Here is a 24,922-nt window from a genome sequence, read left to right on the forward strand (position 1 = left end):
CTCCTCCTTCTCCTCCTCCTCTTCCTCCTCCTCCTCCTCCTCCTCTTCCTCCTCGTCCTCCTCCTCTTCTTCCTCCTCCTCCTCCTCCTCCTCGTCTACATTAAGGCCTGGATTTTGTTTCGAGAGGGGTGTTGATTGTTTCAAGTATCTTAAAAGTGTTTTGTCTCGTGACGACCCGGCGGAAGCAGGAGAGCGACACCTCCTCCTCTTCCTCATCTTCCTCTTCCTCGGAGGAGGAGGCGAGAGGGAGTGGAGGTTGAGAAACACAAAGAGCAAAGAGGAGGCGAAGATGGGAGAGAAGCCTGAATGTCACCAATGAGAGAGCTAAAAGGGGAGAATGGCGTGGGGGAGGAGGGGGTTTGCAATGCTTCCCGACTTAACTCGTGCCGCAAACCAAACACAAACACTGTGGCCCAGAAACTCCACAATGGTGCTTTGCTTCATAGTCCTGGACCCCCTGGACCCCCCCCCCCCCCACACACACACACACACAGTGTCCCTCGAGGAGGAGCGACTGTGGTCGGGAGCGATTGAAAAGGACGTCCTGGTTCACCACGAGATTACTGCAAAAGAAACAAGAACCCGGGTTGAGTCGGTCGGGCCCCCACCAGCTGTTGGGGTATGGGGGTCCTGACATGCACCCCCCACCCCCCACCCCACCCCTCCACACCCGGCTGAGAGCAGCAACATATGCACATGTGTCACTCCACCCATGCGAGCCAGACAAAAAGCATTCGGCTGATTAACATTCTCTTTCACACCCACTTGGGCCCACATGCAGCCCCTCGGTCCTGGGTTGGGGAGTTGGTCCTGGATCCATGTAGACTCCCTCTTGTAATGAGATGCAGGGAGACGCGTTAGAGCAGCATATGTTTCACATAAAACCAAGATATACTCGCAAGTTATTAAACTCCTTCATGTGAGGGTTTTGATTTAAATATCACATCAATAAATCAGACCGACCTTGGTCTTTAAGAAAAAAATTCAATATACCAGCCAGTTTTGAAGTGATTTTTATATATATATATATATATATATATATATATATATATATTATTTTTTGATGTATTTTTAACAGCTTCAGGAGTGTAAAACCTGTCTCACCATGTGTGAGAAAATAATATCGACTCGACGTGTTTAACGAGTTTTCGTTCCCCTTCATCAATCGGTCGTTTTGAAAGGAGGGAAATTGTAACCACGTCGCATTTTTTTAAAAATATCTCGCCCCCCTTCCAGTAAATGCCGGGGACCAGTTTCAGACCAGTTGGGAGTCGGTCTCCATTAAGTTTTTCGTCCTCGGTCGTTACAATGCCCTCCGTCTTTTATTTTGAAAGTTAAGGTTAAAGTTAAAAAGGGCATCTGGTAGCCACTAGCCAGTTAGCTTCACTTAGCTTAGCACAACGACTGGAAACAGTTGTCTTCCAGCACCTGCGAAGCTCACTAATTACCCCAACTTGTTGTTTTTGTATGCTGTCGTGTATCCAGTCTTTATGCTAAGCTAAGCTAACAGGCTGCTGGTTCTAGCTTCGATATAACCGCTGTTTAACTTTTGGCAAGAACGTGAAAACGCATATTTACACAATTTTCCAAATTACTTCCTGTTCCCGAACGTAGCAATTTCCCAATTATAACACGTGGGATATGCCAATATTTTCGGTTTTAGGGGCCTTCGTTGGACATGTGTACGCATTCGCAATATGGGTCTTAAATGTTTAATTATTGACGCAGTTAGCGCACAAGCTAGCAAGCAGGAGAATAAAAACACACAAACAAACAAATACAAACACACCTACCTTTAAACGGCGTGAAAAGATTTGGATTCAAAACAACCTTTATCAAGAAGGTGCATTTTCACATTTCAAACAGCTTAGTAGGACTATTCTTTTTCAGAATAAGGGAAACAAAAACTGAATTCTTTGTGCATTCGTACGCAGTCAATATCCACGCTCAGAACTTCAGGAGCTGCTCAAATATTTCAAGGCCTTTTGGTTAGGAACGCTGCGAAATTCAAGGATGAATTCGTGTCAAATTACCTTATCGCACGTGCATTTTTCCAGGCGAGTCATCCCATAAAACACTCGATGCTTTGCATCGCCCCACGCGTAACGAGACACCACAGGCCCCGGCCAGTCATTCCCGAGGAGATAAGCATCTGAACTGCAACATTTCATCTTTAACTACACGTAATTTGCCCGATAATATCGGGTAAAACTTTTCCCGGGGGCCTCGGCGTGTTACGGTGTGCGTCGAGACGGGGAGGCGGATGAGATGCGTGAACGACAGCCCAGAATACACGATGTGTTAAAGGGACATTTATCTTTTTCCTCTCGGCTTGTATGTCTCGAAACACAGCCGAGGACGAGGCTGGATCTCGGTCGCGTGTTTCGAAACGCTCAAAACGTGCACACAGATGCACCGTCGGACAGCCCGAAATCAAAAAGCAGAATATATCGGGCAAAACACAGACCGGAGAGCCACGAGAACTCTCCCGACTGAACGATTACGCCGACAACGTCTTTCAAAAAAAAAAAAAAAAAAAGGAAGAAGAGGACTCACTCTGAGGTTTTTTCGTCTCTAAATTTACGGCAACTCGCAGTCAGACGTCACTCGAGAAAAGGGGCAACGGGTTTCTTCCCCCCCCCCCCCCCTGTTTCTCCTCCCCGCCTGTTAAATATGCAGATACAGCAGCGCAGGAGGCTTCTCGCGGGGGTTTGTTGCAAGAATTGGGTCAGCGTGCGACGTCACAGGGTTTCTTTAGAAAACGACCCGGCACTTCTGTAAGAAACCGTCTGCAGCTGAACTGAGGATGATTGATCCTCATCCTCACTGATGTCAAAAATATATTCACAGTGCGACGTGAAGACACTTTAGTGTAAATGGATTCTGTCACTCGGATTATTATTCTGGGGGGGGGGGTGGTTCATCACAATCAGTTTGCTGGGTGCTACAACTCTAGCCCCTTCTGGTCTGCGTTGGTTAACAATTTGGCAAATTTGGCATCATTGATAGGCGGCTGAATTAGCTGTGGGCAAAACACTTGATGAGTTCTGAAGGGTCTTTTTGCTCTGTATGATTTTCTAAGTGCAGCGCTAACGGGAGTAAACTACGGCTAACGGCACAAACTACGGCTAATGGTGCAAACTACGGCTTACGGGAGTAAACTACTGCCAACGGCGCAAACTACGGTGCAAACTACGGTGCAAACTACAGTGCAAACTACGGCTAACGGTGCAAACTATGGTGTAAACTACGGCTTACGGGAGTAAACTACGGCTAACAGCTCAAACTACTGTTAACGGCGCAAACTACGGTGCAAACTACGGTGCAAACTACGGCTAACGGTGCAAACTACTGTACAAACTACGGCTTACGGGAGTAAACTACTGCTAACGGCGCAAACTACAGCTAACGGCGCAAACTAAGACTGACGGCGCAAACTACAGCTAACGGTGCAAACTACGGCTAACGGCGCGCAAACTACGGCTAACGATGTTCACCCGGGAACAGGGAACTGGAGGGTGGTTTTCTACGTTCTTGGCCGTTGGCCGGAGCGCCGTTTGTCAGCTGTAAACCGCCGTGCGAGAGCAGTGCAGATCGCTCACTAAAAGCACGAGCGTCGGAAAAAAGAGCAACGGAAAGCTCGGCTAACAACACACACACACACACACACACACACACACACACACACACACACACACACACACAGGGGAGACGTTACTTCACGATATCTTTCCATCGCAGTGTTTTCCTCCTTGTTGATGCTCTGAATCCTACAAAGAACAACTGCTAGCCATCACCCGTCTAATCAATGATGCGACAGGTTGCCAAGACGATCCCCCCCCCTCCCCTCTCCCCAAAAGCCACATGGGCTTGATTGTCGCCAGCAACCCAAAAGGCTCCGACTAACGCCGCGATCAACAATCGATCCCCTTGTTAACAGTCGTGACCCCCCCGGGGGCCGCTGACCTTCCACCGTGATTACAGAAGGACAAATAAAACCGTCCGGAGCGGGGGGGGGGGGGGGAGAAGCGGCGCTCTTCACTTCACCGTGGTCGTCATAATGATGTCATAGTGATGTCATCAGGGTTATCTCAGGCTACAGCGCACGCATTATTAATAAACATTTTTAATAAAACATTTTTTAAAAAGAAGCCTGCTTTACAAGCCGGGTGGCGTTTGAGAGACATGGGCTACATGCAGCACGTGTTGCATTATGGGAAATGTAGGATTCTGTCGTTTTTGGAGTCAAACTAGGATGTTGACCATTCTTTCTAAGAAGTGTCCCCCCTTTTTTAGGAGGTGGCTAAACAAATAGCAGAAGCGGGATGTGCTCTTTAATTTCTTTGTAGTTCTTACTAGTTTTAAAACGACTTTGAGCTGCTCCGAGGTTGTTGTTGTTGTTGTTTTTTCTTCGTAACGTCCTGCATCCTCGATCTGCCGAAAAAACCGGTTTGTTCAACTTGTTTCCCACCGGACGACGGATGTTAACTTCATCACATTTTCATTTCCACGCATCACTTCTCCAGAAGATTACAACACCTCACGACGCCAGATGTAATGTATTTAAGCAAGACTCCCTTTTCGCATGAAGTCATTTAAAAAAAAAAAAAAAAATGTTTTGTGGGGAAATAAACTTGAACGTGAACATTTTCCAACGTGTGACTCATCTCACGGAAAAAAAGAAAAAAGAGAAAAGAGAGAAGGTAAGATGCTCCCTTGCCTCACCGTCGTCCGCATGAATTATGGATCGTGGAGGTCCGCTCGGACCCCCTGTTTTCAGGGGAGGAGGTTCTGGACTCTTCTAGAACCGGCCCCCCCCCCCCCCCCCCCCCCCTCCGAAGCAGAACAAATCCAGATACGTATATAAATAAATAGTCATCGGCATGATGATAATGCGCAGGGGCTCGTGCCAATATAAATAAAGAGTCCCCCCCCCCCCCCCCCCCCCTTCTGGGTCACTGCTGTGGAGAATAAATAGAATGCAGCCTTTGTCTCCGGTTTCCCTTTTAGACACTTTCTTTCTCTCACTCTTCCCTTTCTATGAATTTTGACAAGCTTATTATTATTATTATTTTTTAAATCCGTCATTCATCATTTGCAGCTAATCTTTTCCTGTCCTCCTCCTCCTCCTCCTCCTCCTCCTCCTTCTTCTTCTTCTTCTTCTTCTTCTTCTTCTTCTTCTTCTTCTTCTTCTTCTTCTTCTTCTTCTTCTTCTTCTTCTTTCCCTCCCTCTTTTACCTTCCCAGCTCCATTTTAGGTCCAGGGCTGGAAACCTGGTTCGTGGCTGACATTTTGCCCTGCTCCCCCCCCCCCCCATTGAGCAGGTCCAGTGGGGGGGAGCACTCACCCCTGGCCAGGTGGTAGTGATAGGCGGGGAAGGGGAGGGGGGGGGGGGGGGGGAGGGAGGTTTTATCTTCCGTGTTTATTTGATATCTGGCCTGAACGCACGCCGAGGATGAAAGAGTGGAAAGAGAGTGAAAGGTGAGACCGAGGGTGTTTATTTCATATTTGGCTGCATATACAAGGGGGGGGGGGGGGGGGGGGGAAGACAGATACGTCAAAACAGAAGCGTTCGCCGGGCGAAAGAGAATGCCGGGTGTAATTCTCCCCATCCGTCCCAACGCGATGACTTCAGCTCGTAAACAAAAACGATGGAATAAAACAAAACATGTTAAACCGATTTCTAAGATGACAAGAGGGGGGGGGGGGGGGGGGGGGGCTCTTGTCTTCTTCATACTCTTTGAAATGCACTCTGCTGGGGGAATAATTAAAAGCGGCTTACATCCGAGTACAAAGGCAGAATACTGTTGAGTAGCATTGCACTGGTGTGTGTGTGTGTGTGTGTGTGTGTGTGTGTGTGTGTGGCGAGGCCGTGGCACCTGCACGATTGTCCAAACAACACGGACATTGTTTGCATGTGAATGTCGTGTGTAGGTGCCCTCGTGTGTGTGTGTTTTTGCATAAATCTAGTTAATGTGTGAACCTGCGTGTGTGTGTGTGTGTGTGTGTGTGTGTGTGTGTGAGGGAGCATCTCTGTCTGAGAGCATGAGCCTGTTCCCTGTATGTCAATGAGGGGATTAGATGGCTATTCATTAGACAGCTTTGAGAGGTGACCGGCCGAGTACATCCCGCCAGACGGAGAGAGAGAGAGAGAGAGAGAGAGAGAGAGAGAGAGAGAGAGAGAGAGAGAGAGAGAGAGAGAGAGGCCGGGGGGGTAATGGACGAAGGCCGCTCTCTCGTCTCCCTCCGTCTTTATCGCTCTTTGTCTCCGGCTCGTCCCGTTCAACATCATCCTTTTTTTTTTCTTCTTCTAAATGATCAAAGCTAATCGTTGGATTTACAGGAATGGAGAAGCGAGCGGCCGTATCTCAAATCTGTTATCACCCTTTAATTTGGAGAATAGAGACGGCAACCTCCGGTCCTGCAAAGCATTCTCTCTCCTGACCACCAGGGGGCGACTCCTCTGGTTGTATAGAAGTCTATGCTTCATGTTGTAAAGCTGCATTCTCTCTACTGACCACCAGGGGGCGACTCCTCTGGTTGTATAGAAGTCTATGCTTCATGTGTTAAAGCTGCCTTCTCTCTACTGACCACCAGGGGGCGACTCCTCTGGTGGTATAGAAGTCTATGCTTCATGTGTTAAAGCTGCATTCTCTCTGCTGACCACCAGGGGGCGACTCCTCTGGTTGTATAGAAGTATATGCTTCATGTGTTAAAGCTGCCTTCTCTCTACTGACCACCAGGGGGCGAGTCCTCTGGTTGTATAGAAGTCTATGCTTCATGTGTTAAAGCTGCATTCTCTCTCCTGACCACCAGGGGGCGACTCCTCTGGTTGTATAGAAGTCTATGCTTCATGTGTTAAAGCTGCATTCTCTCCACTGACCACCAGGGGGCGACTCCTCTGGTTGTATAGAAGTCTATGCTTCATGTGTTAAAGCTGCATTCTCTCCACTGACCACCAGGGGGCGAGTCCTCTGGTTGTATAGAAGTCTATATAAATGACTCTACTTCTCTTGATTTATTCCCTCAGTAAACATTGTAAACATTAGTTTTTGGTCTCATTCTCTAGTTTCAAGTCTTCTTCAATACAGCGTGATGTTCATTTAGTAAATTATGAACATTTAGAGTCAAACAGACCATAAAGCAGGGTGTGCTTTAGGGCGGGGCTTACTGTGATTGACAGGTCACTGAGTCGTATTTAGCATTAAGTTGTTGAACACGAATGGCAAACATGCATTAAGAGAATTAATTTTATTTAAACTACTTTTTGATTTACAAGAGGTGTAACACTTTGGTATAATTCAAAGTATAGTTAGTTAGTTAGTTACTATAGTTTAGTATAAAAGGAGCTCATATGTAACTATACATTCACTGGAAGGTTCAATGCAATTTCCTACTAATTATCATCGAAATAGAAACAATTAAAGTATTCCAATTAAGGACGATGCAGCACAGCATGAAGCATATAGGATACAGTTTCTGACGATAAATTAATAATGAATTCATATTAATTTGGGTCAAAGCAGGTCTCTGAAGGAAGTCAACTTTCCAATGTTCCCTGTGCACATACTTCTTAGTTCTAGGACAATTGCGTATTTGGGAATGTTATGTCATTTATAACAGAAATGTTAGCAAACCACAGGACATATTAAATGTCAAATATCTCTAAAGATAGGTTTCATAAACATATTCATAACAACATAAAAGACAACGTGGCCTTTAGTTCCCAGTTCTCATGAACAAACTTTGATTTTATCCTTTAAAATCGCTACATTTAAAGAAATTGTGCAATATTGTCACACATGACAGAGGAAAGATATTAAACTTTATTAATATTAGAATTTCCACAGCCGACAGGAGGGCGAGCTGGTTTCACCCCAAACCTTTTATTTTATATTTTCACATACAAGGAATTGAATGTACAGAAAAATATAAAATATAAAGTGCACAGACTAACAGGTAACTTTATTGTGTAATTAAGCAGAACGAGGGTTGATAAACGTCCCGGTCTGTCAGCGTCGGATGTTTTTTCTCCCGACGGGCCACGAGGCTTTGAATGCACCGTGGAGCGAAGGGAGAGATAACGTTTTGCCCAAAAAGTTAAAAAAAGATGAGAAAAGACAAACGTTGTGTGTGGAAAAAAAAAAAAAGGGAGAGAAAGTGACAAGTTTTCACCCGTGCGTGCGTGTGTGTGTGGAAAATAATCTTTTTAAAAGCAGGCCACAGGGACAGAAATAATAATAATTCATCCTCTCCCCTCCTCCTCCTCCTCCTCCTCCTTCCTCATCCCCTATTTTCTCCGAGGGGCTGGAGGATAGAGGCTCGGGCCGAGGGACAAAGAGAGAAGGAGGGAGGAGACGCTGTCAGTTGATGAGGAAGAGGAGAAAGCAAAAAAAGGGATGAGGAGACGAGGGAGCTGGGGGACTCGTTTTGAGCCCCGCCTCTTAATAAATCTGTCAGAGCGAGACAGAAAGAGAGCACGAGAGAGAGAGAGAGAGAAAGAGAGAGAGAGATACAAAGATGGATCCGTCCGCAGAGGTCTTCACCAGGTGGTTTTGAAGTGCAGATCCATTTCCCCGACTCCTCCTCCTCCTCCTCTTCCTCCTCTCCATCCTCCTCCTTGATGTATCGCTCTACGCATTCCTTCACCTGTTGTTTTGAAGAGTTTTTGATGGGTCCTACCTGGTGGGCCCAGGTGTACTAATAATATTCAACTAATATTTCTAGTTCATCGGTCTCTTAAACTACATGTTGCTACCGGTTACGTAGCTCTTCTAATAGCCAAATAACATTATTTCGAGCCACCGGTATTAGTCTTTTTTTTTCTCCGGTTCTTAAAAATGTAAGTGGTACTTTGAGGCAGCAAAGGTTGAGTCCTCCTTATTTTTAGTCCTCAATATCGAATTACCAAAAGACTGCATTTCCCATAATGCAATGTGTTTTACACAATGAATTGAGTCGGAGAGGAAGGAAGTGGAAGTGATTTCTGTGTTTCAGGACTAATCGTTGCAGCGCTCCATGAGAGGAAAATATGCCAACGTTGTGTTTACAGCTGGTTCCAAAAGCCCCCCAAGTGGCCCAAAATATCAAATTAGGGCTGCATTAAAAAAATATAAAGTCCTGTTGTACTTTGTTGGTGAGCGGGGAACAATAAATAGAAATCAAACCAGCATGCAGGTGTTCATTTTCCAGAAAAAAATTAATTAATTTTGGTTGGCCCCAAAAAAAAGGGAACAATTAACCCCAAAACAGTTTCAGGGTGTTTTTGTTGTTGTTGCTTCTGTCACATTTATTAACTCACTGTGGGCTTTATTTTTTTTTTTTTAACTGCAATATAAAAACTCCTGCACCTTTTTGGAATCATTTTTGTGCCATAAATCATTAAAAAAAAGAATTTATTGGACAATTTATATTTATTTAAAGACACTGGAATCTATATATCCAACATGTTTCCACGTGTCCTCAAATGTTACCAATTTTGGGATAAATAAATAAATACGGGGGCTCTATGTGCTGCTCGTATTGAGCTTATTTACATGTTTTACAACCTCCACTTACATCCTTTGTTGTCACATCGACTCGACAGTTGCAGAGAATTCAATGTTTTACAGGACGACGTGAAAGCAAAAGGAATTATTTGGGGAGAGATTGTGGGAATTTTTTTTTTTTTTTAATGAAATATCACAATTTTAAGCTCTGTTTTGGCTGCTTTTTTTTCTGAATGAGGCATGCAAATCTGATGATAATGACTTTTTTTTTACAGTTTCTGGCTGAAACACTAGTAGTTTAGGACACTGGCCATCCTCCTCCCGTTTCCTGGAGAGTTGAAAAAAAAAAAAAGAAACCCCAGAGCAACCAGGAAGTCCGTGACCTTTTATACCTGCTGTCTGTTGGCCAATCAGGGAGGATCTCTGGACACAGGTGGTATCGATCGCCCGTCATTTGGGGAGTCAAATGCACTCTGTCCTCTCAAGAGCCACGAACCAAAACCTAAATATTATCAGTGAAGTAGAGAACAAGTAAACATTATATTCTTTTGGAACTGACAAACATTACGGACATTTTCTTTTTCTTCTTAAAGGGGAAGCGCACTCCTTTGTCTTAAAGGGTCAGGCGGGGGTCAGGGAATTAAAGTCCCCACATGTGCACCTTCCTCTCCGCATACATACTCCTAAAGGAAACATACATTAAGTGTGGAGGAAACATCGAGTGCCACAGAAAGGAAAGTTCACTCATAGCCTCTTGACCCTGAGGTTTGGGGGCGGGGTTTGGGGGCGGGGCTTAGCGAAGTTGTGCAGGGATGACATATATATGTGTAGAAGTTACCTTTGCACTGTTCTTCCTCAAAGAAAAAGCCAAATGGATATTTTTTGGGAGTTACAATCCTTCACGATACTCACAGGTTTAAGTTCAGCATGATAATCTTCAACCCCCTCTCGTGATTAAAAAGCTTGCGTTATCTCCACGTTTCCACATTGATCCGCTGCTGCTGCGTGTTTCCTCTCTTCATCTCTTCCTCTGTTCATTTATTTCTTCCCCTCGTTAGATTTACATTCTCCTCCACCCCCTGCGGTTCTCTGCCTCCTCGTCATCCTCTCTCTCTACAAAAAACCCACAACAATACAAAAAAATGTGTGATATTAGCATAAGAGCGTGTTCTGGCTCCCTCAGCCGCCTGTAGGTGCTCCACAAAAACATCACGCGCCAATAAACTCAACAGAGAAACGATAAAAAGAAATACATGCCAGTAAAACACACACACACACACACACACACACACACACACACACACACACACACAGCTCCCTGCAGCCGGGAAGAGACGGCTTGTATATATTTACTCTGTTTCCTCTTTTGAATTGTGTTTATTATTGTTTCATATCGCTGCGATAGTTTACTGCGTCTCCGTGACACCATGACTCCCCAGTTGGAGAGTTACCACTAGATAAGACGGATGTGTGTGTGTGTGTGTGTGTGTGTGTGTGTGCGACTTGTTATGGAACGTCCCGTTGGCAGGCCACATAACTCAGGTTAATGTTATCTTATTTCACACAGCTCCGAGGCAACCTCAGGGAGTAGATCATTTGGAGCGCTCTTATTACTTTTCATTAGGCTAATGTGACGGGGACACACACGCGCACGCACACACACACACACACACACGCTGCGACACACACACTTTGCCGCAGCCCTCACACGCGCGTGGGCGTTTTGAAGCCGGCGTTCTCGTCTCTGAACCTGTAAACACACGTAAATAACTTCTTAAAGGAATTGATCAGGAGGGTCGTGTGGGTGCGACCTTTGACCCCCGCGACTGGTTGCACCCGGGCGACGTGTGTGCGTGTGTGTGAGGGAAAGAAACGAGCAGAATGAAAGAAAAAACAACGTGTTTCTCACTCTTTGTGTGCGTTCTGGTGTTGTGTTACTTTGGGCCCACACGATGAAACCCCACGAGGAGGCGATGACGTGCGAAGCTTTTGCCTCAGTTTAAGATTAGATTAAGGTCGGGTTTAGTTTAGGCTAAACATTGAGGTGCGAAGTGGAAAAAGCTGTCGATTCAGAGTTTTTCTTTTTTTCAAGATGGCGCCAGTGTTCACGGCCGACCGACGAGGTCGGAGTGTGAAGCTCGAGGCTCAGAGGAGAGAATTTCTCTGTGTGATCTGCATTTGTAGTAAAAAAAAAAAAAAAAACGCGTCCCTAAAAATATATTTATATACATAGATATATATTTTATAATACGGGTCGATGAAATCAAGCATTCTGATTGGTTGAGAGTGAGTCATGGGGTGTAGTGTATTGAGCCAGAATGTACCGTACACCTGTTTACATTTAGCTGAGCGTTCCCTATCAGGTAGACAGGTAGATTTAAAAAAAAAAAAATCAACATAATATACATGTGTATATATATATATATGTATATATATATTTAAGCAATAAGGTACACGAGGCAGTACGGTATGATCATTAATGTACCGTTCAACACCCTCGAACTGTGCATTATTGACGATACAGTACTGCCTCTCGTACCTTAATGCTTAAATATACATATATATCTATAAAATGGACGCGCACCGTAACAAACATTCTGGATTCTGCGTCTCTTCTCGTGTTTCTTGAAACCCGACGACTTCTTCTCGATAAGTTTACTTCTCCGGAGAACGTGGGACGAGGTTTGAGGCGTCGAGCACGAGCAGAAAAAAACGAGCTGGTAAAGTCCAGAGGTTATACTCATGAATAAATAGTCACATTTACATAAATTATTACATACATACATTTACCAGAATGCAGTAAATTAAGCTGAATGCATAAATGAAACCTCCCCCCCCCCCCCCTTCGCGTCAAACAGCATCTCCATCATGAACACATGCAGGAGGTGCAGAGTGATGTGAACCAGAAGCTCCCGTGTGCTCCTGAAGGCAGCATGAACCCCCCCCCCTGAGCATCTTTCACCAGCAGCACAGCGATAAGCCGGTCGGTTCGACCCATCGACGCTGGACTTTATCCATAATTCAGATATTAGAGGGAGCTCGACAACCCAATCACAATTTATTCTGGTAGTGTGGGGAGTTTTAGAAACCTGGAGTTCTTATATATTTATATATATATATACATATATATATATATAAATAAATAAATATAAAAAATAAATATACATATATATATTACAATACATGTCATTTACCTGACGCTTTTATCCAAAGCGACTTACAATAAGTGCATTAAAGTCCAAACTCAGACTTATATATATATATATAAATAAATATACACATATATATTAATACATATATATATATGAATAAATATACATATATTTGTATTTGTATATCTATATATATCTAGTTTATTTAAATATATTAATAATTTATATATATATTTAAATAAATATATATATATGTATAAATATATAACAATAAATACATATAAAAATAAATATCTATATTAATAAATATACATATATATTAATATTCATATATATATATATATATATAAAAATAAATATACATATATTTTTTTATATGGGGCTGCACGGTGGTGTAGTGGCTAGCACTGTCGCCTCACAGCAAGAGGGCCGCGGGTTCGATTCCCGGTCGGAGCGGTCCTTCTGTGTGGAGTTTGCATGTTCTCCCCGTGGCAGCGTGGGTTCTCTCCGGGCTCTCCGGCTTCCTCCCACAGTCCAAAGACATGCTGCAGGTTAATTGATCTCTAAATGTCCCATAGGTGTGAATGTGAGAGTGAATGGTTGTATGTCCCTACATGTGCCCTCGATGGACTGGCGGCCTGTCCAGGGTGTCCCCTGCCTTCGCCCTATGTCAGCTGGGATAGGCTCCAGCACCCCGCGACCCTAATGAGGATAAGCGGTATTGAAAATGGATGGATTTTTATTTGTATATCTTAGATTCAGTATATTTAAATGTGGCTACTTATTACGCCATCAACATAAATAAATAAAGGATTCACTATTTGATCCAAAAAAGTCAAATGATTGAACTTTTTTCTCAGTTTGATGCTCCTCCAGCTTCCACGATGCCAACGAGCTTCAGTTGCTGTTGCTAAGGAGAAATCCTACCTGGAATATCTTCTTTCCAGGTGGACCGGATGCTCCCTGTGGGAAAGGCTCCGTGGGAGTTGTGGTTTTTAAGTCGTTCGTGTCCACGGGCGTTGACTTTTTAAATCAGAGAACCAGACGCCGTCGCTCCTGTTTCCACCCTGACGACTCCACCAGGGGAGAGGTTTTTTTTATATATCTGGCCAGCTCGGAGGCACAAGTGAAACGGCACCGCGGAGGCTTCTGCAGAGGCCGAGAGGACCGAAGCGACGCTCACACACACACACACACACACACACACACACACACACACACACGGGTTATCGTAGCCACCGTAGAGGCGCCAGTCTCCCTTTTCCTTTTCTGGAAGTCTCCCCTCCACCTGCACGGTGGTCCGTAACATCTCCAGGATCACACTCGGGGGGGGGGGGTCTTTCCACCTTTTACACAACGGAGGAACAACGTGTCAGTTTCAGCTCAACCGCTAACGAAGGACCCCTTTTCCCCTCTCCTTGATTTATTAGTCTCTCTCTCGCTCTCTCTCGCTCCATCTGCCTTCCAGACCCCTGAGCGAAATTTGGGTTTTTTATCTTTTCTTCTCCTCCTTACTAGTAAAACACCTGCACACACGCCGAATGGTGAAAAAGAACCCCCCCCCCCCCCCCCCCCCCCACCCGAAAAAAACCCTGCTGACAGCCCCTGAAGAGATCCCTGTCACACACACACACATACTGAGAATGTGTGTGTGTGTGTGTGTGTTGGTAAGCACGACCTGAATTGACGTCGTTATCGCGTCACGTTAAAGAGCGTTCGCGGTAGAAAATCTTATTATTGTAGAAACATCTTTATTTAGTCAAAAAACACGTAACTCGGGCCATTTATTATCGCGTTTAATAAACAGCGAGCCCGGTAACCCGACCCCAGCGCCAATGTTTTTACACGTTTCAGCCCGTTAAGCACAAATCGCCTGTGTGTGTTTTTTTTTTGTTTTTTTTTATGTTCCCCGCTGACAGTTTTCCAAAGCACACAATAACCTTTTCTCGAGATGGATTTCCCACCCTGCTGCCGGTTTCCATGCATTTCAATAAGGAAAAGCAACTCTGGAGAGACTTGAAAAACCTGCGTGGGGATAAGTGATCCATCTTACTGAAGAATGTGGTGCCTTTTACTATTTTTGGCAAAGTAAAAGACTGATTTTTTGAGAGTTCGGGGAAACTCTTGACTTCTGCAGAACAGCGCCCACTGTGGCCACAAGTGGTAACTGCGAGATAATTAATAATTGAGTCTGTTTCTTTATTTATTGAGGTGTTTATGTCATTCTGGAGCTCCCCTATGTTTCTACCTATTTATTCAAATTGGAATAAATCACATTTTGGTTGAAGTGTGTGTGTGTTATAGCGTCAAAATGGTTACCACATGTTAATACATATATATCATCCATAATCTGACTGTATACCTGCATGGAAGTTACGCAACGTACTGCGTTTCTTGTGTTTTACTGCTCAAGAATTCAACTTTAAAAAAAGATTTCATCATTTCTTTGCGTGTAATTCTTCGAAATTGTCGCCGTGATTTGTAAAATTGTCGTAAAAAAAAAAAATCAATTTACAGTTAATTGGCGTTCAAAAACGTTCAAGAGAGCGACCGGTGAAAAGCGTCTCGCAGGTGTCACGGGGAGCGCCGAGCGCTTCAGTTTCACGGCGCACGGCGTGACTTACGACGCTCGCAAAGCGGCGCCCGTCGTTAACTTTATGAGCAACACCTGTCCCGAGTAGAAGGGGGGGAGGAGGAAGGGGGAGGGGCTCACCCACAGAGATCCAATCAGCCGGAGTAAATGGGAAACACCTGTGTGCGATCGGGGGCCTTTTTGAGCTCGTGGATTTATTCCCTGTCTAGTAAAAAATTTGCGCGCAAGATTTGTTTTTTCTTCTCCGTCAACCTCCCTGAACATTTGATTTTTTTATTACTCAACCCCCCCCCACACACACACACACACACACACACACGCCTTTGAACCGCGAAGACGACGAAATGGGGGAAAACGAGTCCGACACGCTTCCCGAGCGGCGGATTTAAGGCGGATTTGCGTAATCAAACCAACGACCTCGCATGCGATTAATATCTTACTCGTGCGCCGAACCAGGAAATCTCCAGCACAGCTATTTAAATTTAACAAAAAGTATACAGTATATATATATACAATATATATATATATATATTGAAATGCCACCTTAATGCAAAGGTAAAGCCCCCCTGTGAAACAAAGAGCCTCTCACATGAACATTTATTCATTTATTTTCCAGGGACAATGCACACTAATCAACAGTTGGACTGTGAGTGAGCCAGTAATTCCCATCTGCTGTCCCCGGCCAGATGTTTTTAAGGCCCCCCCCCCAGCCGAGTCACTTTGGTTAATGCTCCCCCCGACATAAGATGGACCCCGGGACTCCGGTTCTGGCAGGGAGCTCTCGGGATGACATACGGCAGCTCTTAATACACCTACTGGCTCTCAAAATATGTAACGGAGGACAAATTAATGCGGGCGTATAGCCTCAAACGGAGACACCCAGAAGTGAAGGAAAACCAATTCAATCAACCTCTTCTTCTTCTTCTCTTGGCTTGGAGATGGGGGAAGTCTGGCTGTGTGTGTGTGTGTGTGTGTGTGTGTGTGGGGGGGGGTAAGTGTGAAGCCGGGAAGAGCTCGTCCTCTCGGCCCGGTCGCTGCCTGGAACCTCACGGCCGGATCATTTGTAAAACCTCCTGCCGCACAGTAACGTTAATTCACTCCGATCTTCATCCTCTTGGCACAAAGAGGGCTGATGGGTTTCAATACGTCGTTTATCATTATTAATTGGTTAAAACGTTGAGTTTTTTTTTTTTTTTTTCAACGCTGGATCCAGATTGGAGTCCCGTAAAAAAAGAAAAAGAAAGAAAGAAACGTGACCCGCCTCCCTAAATGGCCCGAGATATGGAACGGATTAATATGAGCGAGAGATAAATCAACAATATTTTTATTTCTTTAATCAAGGATTCACGAGGTAGAGAGAGAGAGAGAGAGAGAGAGAGAGAGAGAGAGAGAGAGAGAGAGAGAGAGAGAGAGCTCAATCAGAGGATCAAGAGGTTGTGTGTGTGTGTGTGTGTGTGTGTGTGTGCAAGGCAGGAAGGAGACGCCGCTTCTCGTTCTTCGTTCCGATATTCATCATAATCTCTTTCAGTTCCTCCTTCACCCCCTCCCCCTCCTCCCCCCCCCCCCCCCCCCCCCCCCCCCCCCCCCCCCCCCCCCCCCCCCCCCCCCCCCCCCCCCCCTCTCAGTGTTTCTGTCTTCCATCCACCGCGTCACACACACGCGCGCTCGATGCCCGGCTAATAGCTTTAGTGGATTGGCGTAAGCCGGGCTAGCTTGGCGCGCTACACGCTAATGGCATGTCGTACACGCACCCCAGCGGCGCCGCCGGGGTTATTAGTGTCTTGTCATTAGTGTGTTGCTGCCTCCCCTCCATCTGCTGCCCCCCCCCCCCCCCCCTTCCCCTCTCCAGGGTGTTTCTGGGATGCCGTCCCGGTGACCTCCGTGGCGAGGCTGAGCGGCTTAGCGCCGCCACCCGATGGCCGCCGCGCTCGGGCACCGCCGCAAATCTGGTTACCTGAAGGACATCCGTGCATCAGCGCTCTGTGATCGAATCGCACGCGCACACACACACACACGCACACACACACACACACTCACACACACACACACGCACACACACACACACACACACACTCACACACACACACACGCACACACACACACACACACACTCACACACACACACACAGCTATGTGCACTGTTGGATTTCGCAATGCATCCTCTCGAAGGCACACACATGCAGGATTGAAAGTCAAACACACACACACACACACACATTAACATTCATTCTTTTAAAAGGGGAACTCCAACGATTTTCCCCAAAGTCTGTTTACATTAAAAAAAAATACATAAAAGATATATAAACCTTTTTTGTGTCTCCAGAGTGAAATCTGAATCATTAGAAGAATCAAAGCCCCTCCTACAACAATCTGTCCATACCCCCCCCCCCCTCTTGTTCCATTGACTTCTTCACCTCCAAATCACCGCCTTCCTCTTCCTCCTCTGAGAAAAAACGGCGAACTGAGAACCAAAAAACATGGATGATGAGATTAAGGCGGAGAAAGAAAGTCAGGAAGCATGAAAAGAGGAAGAGAGGGGGGGGGGGGGATAAGAGGGATTTCCCAAATGGAAATCGAGAGCCTGCAGACGAGTGACGTCTCCGTCCCTGTTTCCAGTCAAAAAGCGACAAATTGCGTTTGATGGCGGTGACTTATTCGAGGTCCAGTTTGGTATTCTGAGGCATTAAGATCATCCCTCATATCCGGTACACATGCACGAGGCCACGCATACGCATGCTACACGGCTGTTAGCACGGTGCTAGGCCTATCGGGGATCGGGGCTTTTCATTGAAGAATAATTTCAGATTTATTGAAACTTTGATCTCATTTTTGGACCGACATTTGTTATGAAGCGAGATTCGTTGACAGGGAGTTCGTGAACAGGCGGCCATGTTGGTTCCTGAGCAGAGAGCCAGCGACCAATCACAAGTGTGTGTGTGTGTGCCCGCCCCCCTTCACCTGTTTAACCCATTAGAGAGACTTTTTATTGTTATACTAGTTAGTTTTTGGCCAAAGAAAAGTTAAAAAACGGTTTATTTTCTTCTAATTTTTCAAAAATCCTGACTTTTGATCATCGATCAGTACAAAGGTTGAACTGTTAGATACTTTCCCCCCCAAAGTACGTACGTAGTTACACCATTTTATTCTCCTTCTTATACTAAATATAGTCTTTTGGGCTTAATATTTGAATTTAGGTAACAATTACAAGTTGTTCCCAGTTGGGAGTTGGGGAACCGGCCTGAGATCCCTGAGCTGAGAATCACTAAAGCAAAAATCTCCTCAGCCAGCTTCCAAAAATGATGGAAAGCCAGCATAAATATTGCCAATGGCTTTTTTTTTTTGGGGGGGGGGGGGGGAGGGGGGGATAGTTCAACAACGACGAGGAGTGACCTCTAGACTCAGACGTGTAAGAAAAAGAAAAGCTTCTTCCTCTGGGTCGGAGGAGTTTGACGTTCTCCGTCTCCCCGCTGTCGCTGTCATATTTAGTTTCTGGTTCCCCCGAGGCCGGAGAACGGTGGAGAACAGAGGAGGGAGGAACCTCCGGAGACCCCGAGCTGTCTGCTCGGGACCGGAGAGAGAGTGGCTGAGGCAGATAGTGTTACACTGCACCCCAGGGAGACGGGGGAGATATGACCAGAGGGATGGAGGGGAACGTGTGTGTGTGTGTGTGTGTGTGTGTGTGCAGAGAGAGGGGGTTGTCATGGAGAAACATGCAGATATAGAGAGAAAGACCATGTATAATGTGACATATAGAAGGTTAAGAAAGGGGGAGAGGAAGAAACTCGACCTGTAGTCGTTGACCGACGGCCATTTTGAAATTGTAACATTTTAAAAATAGTCCGCTTTTTTTTTCTTCTCGTTGTCCTTCTTCTTCACCTCCGTGCAATCTCTTCTCCAGGGCCGACCGGTTCCCATGCTCTCTCTCTCTCTCTCTCCTATACAGAGGGGGTGGTCAGTGTTTGTCTGAAGTGGCTCGTCTACAATAAAAAAAAAAAAGAATGAATATAGCGTCGCTCTGCCCCCGACTGTGAAAAGACAGACGGCGGCGTCGGACCGAGGTCGAGGAGACGAGGAGACGAGGAGAGAGACCTCTTGAAGGAGAGGAGTGTGCAATGAGAGGAGAGAGAGAGAGAGAGAGAGACGGAGAGAGAGAGAGAGGGAGAGAGAGAGAGGAAGTTAGAGGAAGGGTCTTTTGGATTTGGAGGAGATGAGGAGTGCTATTAAAATGATTAAAAGGATGGAGAAGAGAGAGGGTCGAGAAAAGTGGAAGGTATGAAGGGTTGCCCCCCCCTCCCCTTTACACCCCCCCCCCCCCCCCGGTAAACGGGGTTCACTAGTTATTATTCATGCAAGCTAAATAGATTTGGAAGAAGTTGCTTCATCTCCACTAGTTTTGCTCGTTAGCCTTCATCCTTTGACTTCTTAAATTGTGTATTTTATTCATTGATTTTTGCACAAAACTGCACAAAGGTTTATGATTTGGAAATATATATATATATATATATATATATATATATACATATAGCGTATCGTTTTACGGTGTAAATGTGTCATTTAAAAAGTGTCTTTACACTGTTCCACGAGTTTAATTTCTCATTAAAATCAATTTATTTCTGAAACAATAAAAAAATGGTCCGATGTATTTTCACTCGAGTGACTTCCTCGTCACTCGTCCGCCTTTTTTAAACCACTTTTTCACTCAATTTAATAAACTTGTATTGGCGCGCTACTAAAAAAAAAAAAACGGCACACGTTATAAAAAGTTACTGCTGACACAAAAAAAAAACAACGGCCATAGTTGTAAAAGCAGAGAGGGGGGAAACTCAACACACACACACACACACACACACACACACACACACACACACACGAGCAGACACATGCTGAGAAAAATGCCTGTAATATCTTGATTTTGGCTGGATGAGAGGAGGAGGAGGAAGAGGAGGAGGAAGAAAGTCATTGAACCTTCGCTCAGAACATTGCGAGCCTCCAAAATGGACTCCGTCGTCCCGTCGGCGTAATAAAGGGTTATCATTTGGGGGTGGGGGGGGGGAGAGAGTATACAACAACCTCCCGGAGAGAGAAACCCAACCAGTGGCTTTTGTTTGTCTCACTGTCACGTTCTCTCTCTCTCTCTCTCTCTCTCTCTCTACGGGGTCAATTCCCACTAATTGGGGTCAAAGCAGAATCGAATTGCTCTCATACGAGCTAATTTATACGTCTATTTCAGTTGGCAGGCAGGGGAATAGGTGTTTTTCTTTTTGCTCTGCTAATCCTTCTCGTGTTTTTTTCGGTTACGGCGAATACACACACACACACACACACAGTGTCGGGTCGAAGCCCTTTCATTTTCCACACCGCTCTGCGATGTGGTCTCCTCGGTTACCGACGACGACAAAGAGAATTAGTGGGTTTTCTTGACAGTCGAGCGGTTATTTCTTCTTTCTTTCTTTTTTCTTAAAACATTTTTTTTAGGCCAACGCGTTCTCCGTTTTGTGCCTTCGCTCACACACGCACACACACACGCACACACACACACACACACACACAGCCATATGTTCTCTTTGTGGCTAAAAGTTCCTCTTATTCTGCCTCCGCAGCAAAAGTGAGAGGGGAACTCGGGCCTTTTGTAGCCCGACTCCCTGGAAGAGGAAGTGGGGGAGGGATAGGAGGGGATGGGGGGGGGGGGGGCCTGGAGAGGAGAGAGATAAATTCTAACAGGGGAGCCCTCCTCCCATTGTCGCCATGATTAGGGAATGAAGCAAACCCATTACACAGTCCTGTGTGTGTGTGTGTGGTGCTTCCGTACAGACGTCAACAATAAGGTTACTTTAACCAAAAGTCACGAAGGGAGCGCTCCATTTAACCGACGGTCCCGTTCAAAAGAAACCCGAAGAAACAGGAGGGGTGGGTGTCACGGTGAATGATGTTTTTCCATATTTCACATCTGCGCGCACTAAATACTGCACGTGTGCGGTTGAGTGTGTCGGTGTCACGTTCTCCGCCTGCTGAATAATTCATGAGCCCGCAAAAGAGACTTTTAAGCGATGGTGTTTGCTTTTGTGGTGCAGCTTTATTAAAAAGGTCCCCTCCGCGTGCCGTTTTAAGTCATTATAAATCAACACAATTGTATTTATTTGTCGGAAAACAAGGGAACATCTTCCTCTCGTGGTTTTCTCAAAATTGCATTATGTATTTTTTGTTTGTTTTTTTGTCGCCGATGGAATCGGCGCCATTGGAACCATTAGCCCAGGAATTATTTAGATATCGGACCGTTCATAATTTACATTAAATGCCAATATTCAGCACCAGAATTTTTTAATGATCTAATTTGAGGGCGTGCAGGAGAGTTTGTGTCCCCTCACAGACCAACAATTATATATATATGTGTGTGTTTTTATTAAAAATGAACCACGATCTTTTCCCTGACCGAACATGGCTTTACTATAGTTTGTCACAACCGAGATCTTTTACCAACATTTAAGTAGCTACTTAATACGGGGCAACTTTCCATCCCTTTGGAGTTGTTCGTCCCCCCTGACGGATGCTACGCCAGTGTTTTTTGCTCCGTTTTTGGTCTCCACCATTCACAAAAGAACCATATTCGCGTCTTTATCTTCACCAGCTAGTCGCTAACTGCATAAAAAAAAAAACACCAATGTTGTCAGCCGACTGAATGGGCGTCACCGACTGTCGACGCTCCCTTTCCATTGGTTGAGACGGCCAAAAACTCCCCAAAAAAGGTGGTTTGGGTTCAAATAAGTCGCCTTCGGATGTTACGTAACTTTATATTCGTCGAGTCTGTAGACTCCGAAAACAAAAGAACGGTGAAATGAGGCACAAAGTGAACGGGTCGACTCGCGGCGGCACTTTATTAGCGGCGGAGCCAGATGTCCGCCGCCCACCTGCACTCTCTCTCCGTGTGTGTGTGTGTGTGTGTGTGTGTGTGTGTGTGTGTGTGAATACGGGAGGGATCAATCTGAGCTCAGGGGTATTCGATGTCGAGATGGTTACCACTCATGTGTGCGTCGGGGGGGGGGGAGTGTGTGAGTGTTAAAGACGGCGTCTTAAATTTCCGCCGCGTTTACTCGTATTGATCGCGCCCTGTTTAGTGTGTGTGTGTGTGTGTGTGTGTGTGTGTGTGTGTGTGTGATGCCCCGCATCCATCTGCATCTCCTTCTGTGTCCGGGACGCATCGGAAGAGAAAAATAACACCCGACTCCGAGTCCATATATCTCGTGTTTAGACGGTCGGCTGCATATTTGGATATGATCTAAACTCCATTAATGTCCCGTCGTCATCATCATCATCATCATCATCATCATTGCTCTTTAATTTTTTTCCCCTCCCTCGCTCAGTTTACTTTGCTTCGCTGGAAGCACCTGCCAGCTATTCACTCAGCCACTTAAGACGGGGGAAGTCAAGCAGAGAGTGACTCATCGTTCTCTTATTAGCTAGCAGTGTGTGTGTGTGTGTGTGTGTGTGTGTGCGTTTAAGAGTGAGGAAGAGAACAAGAACTTTGTGATTTATGTCGATACTCCTGAGTTCTCCCACCTCTCAGATCTACGTGGGCCCTTGTCAACTCTCTCAACAGTTATGTGTGCACTTAAAAAAAATGTATATCCATGGCTATGTGTGTGTGTATGTGTGTGTGTGTGTGTGTGTGTGTGTGTGTGTGTGTGGGTTCGGCCCCTTACAGCTGCACACTCCGATGGCTTCCAGATGTCCATCCGTCTTAAGGTAGCCCACGTTGACAGGTGAACTCTCCACTGTCTGCGAGGGACGGCCGCCATCATTCATTCTCGCCGCCCGCCCGGCAATTAACTGTGTACACACACACACACACACACACAAAATCGGCACACAAACCTATAAATGTAACAAACGAAATGCTGATTTACACGCGGTTATACGGACACTCGTGTCCCCCCCCAGGTTCACGCCTCCATCCCTCCATCCCTCCATCCCTCCATCGATGGAGTTTTACTTCATCACGTGTAGAAACAGCCCGTCTTCCAACCCTCCTCCTCCTCCTCTTCCTCCTCCTTTCCCCTTCGCCATAAACCCCCTTTATGTGAGAATAAGTGAGCGCCGATGGAGACCAATTCATCAAACACATTTTAGTGGGCCTTAAAAAACCCTCTTAAGAGTTATCAGTCTGTTCTGAATATGGGACAAAACTCAGGGTGCTAAAACGTGAGTTATGGCCCCGCCGCGCTGCATTGTTTGAGAGTTTTTCCCCCCCGGGGCACTCGGGGAGTGAGTTAAAAAAAAAAGAGAAAGAAATGGACGGCGCCTTGTTTTTATAACGACACTAATTTTCCTCTTTTCGGTGCACCTTCGCTCGTTGGATTTATTCCTTTTACTTTTCTTTCTTTTCTTTTTTTTTCTTCCAGTGAGCAGGAAGAGAAATCAAGCTCTCAATTGAAAGCCGTGACAGAAAGAAAAATAGAGCCAACGAGAAAAGATGGAAAGCTACAGCGGAGGAGTGTGTGAGTGTGTGTGTGTGTGTGTGTGTGGGATTGTTAACGATGAAAGAAAACGTCAGCGGGGAGAGCTGAAGAGAAATAAGAGAAGGAGGGAGAGAGGGAGAGAGAGAGAGACATGGAAGAACATTAAGGAAATGAAAATAGGAGTGTGGTTGACAAGCTCTGTGTTAGCTATTCTGACAAAAAACCACAATGAGAAGGCAGCGCACACACACACACACACACACACACACACGGAGCTGAACATGTGTGATGGGACGCACTGTGTTTAAAACACTCGCACAGACACACAGCTTTCTGCACATGCGTAGGGTTATGAGTGTGTGTGTGTGTGTGTGGCCTCGACAGCTAATTGCTCAATCAGCCGATCTAACACAGGGATGCTGCAGGATGATGACGATGATGATGATGATGATGACACACGTCTGGGTACCACTACTCCCAAAGATGCAGGTGCAGCGTTTTAATAACGGGACCTTTATGAAGAGTTCACGAGTTGTAACTGAGGAATTATGAATGGTTTATACGTCAGATGTAACGAGAGGATCGTTGGGTTGCCAGGTTGTGACCAAAGTTCCACAAAAGGGATGCTAAATGCATTTTTTTAAAGCAATTTATGCATTGCTCAACAACAACTATTATCAACATTCTGGGATGTTTTTATTACAATTTATAAAGGTTTCCTCCATTAGAAAGTGTCATAATTAATTAATCTTTTTAACATTTTTAACGACTTGATCTCACATTGATTGATTGTTTTGGATACAAAAAAAAAGCAAAACAAATCCCCAACTATGAGACTTTCTACACTCCCCTGGTTAATATACAACTGTCTTTACCGGAACTACTTTCCCGTGGAAAAAAAAAAATAGTCCCTCGATAATTTCACCTCAATTGCATGGAGCTAGAGGCAGAGCTGTGCCACCGGGGGCTAAGAGAGAACATGTGTGTTCTGGTGTTGGGGGGGGGGGGGGGGGGGGGGGGGGTCATGTGGGTAAAGTGACCCTTTAAGAAATATCACTTCATAAAGCCCAGCAAACATTCCTTAATGCAAGTCAAATAAAAAGTCCTGGTTTCTGTTAGCGACAGGATCCATTTAACATTCCCGTTGCCGTGTTGCACATTCCCCCTTTTCTGCTTTAACGTATCACAGATGCCAGATCAGATTATTTTTTTTCACGACCAATTTCTCCTCCGGCA

The sequence above is a fragment of the Cyclopterus lumpus genome, chromosome 13, assembly GCF_009769545.1.
Source record: "Cyclopterus lumpus isolate fCycLum1 chromosome 13, fCycLum1.pri, whole genome shotgun sequence".
In the NCBI taxonomy this organism is placed as follows: Eukaryota; Metazoa; Chordata; class Actinopteri; order Perciformes; family Cyclopteridae; genus Cyclopterus; species Cyclopterus lumpus.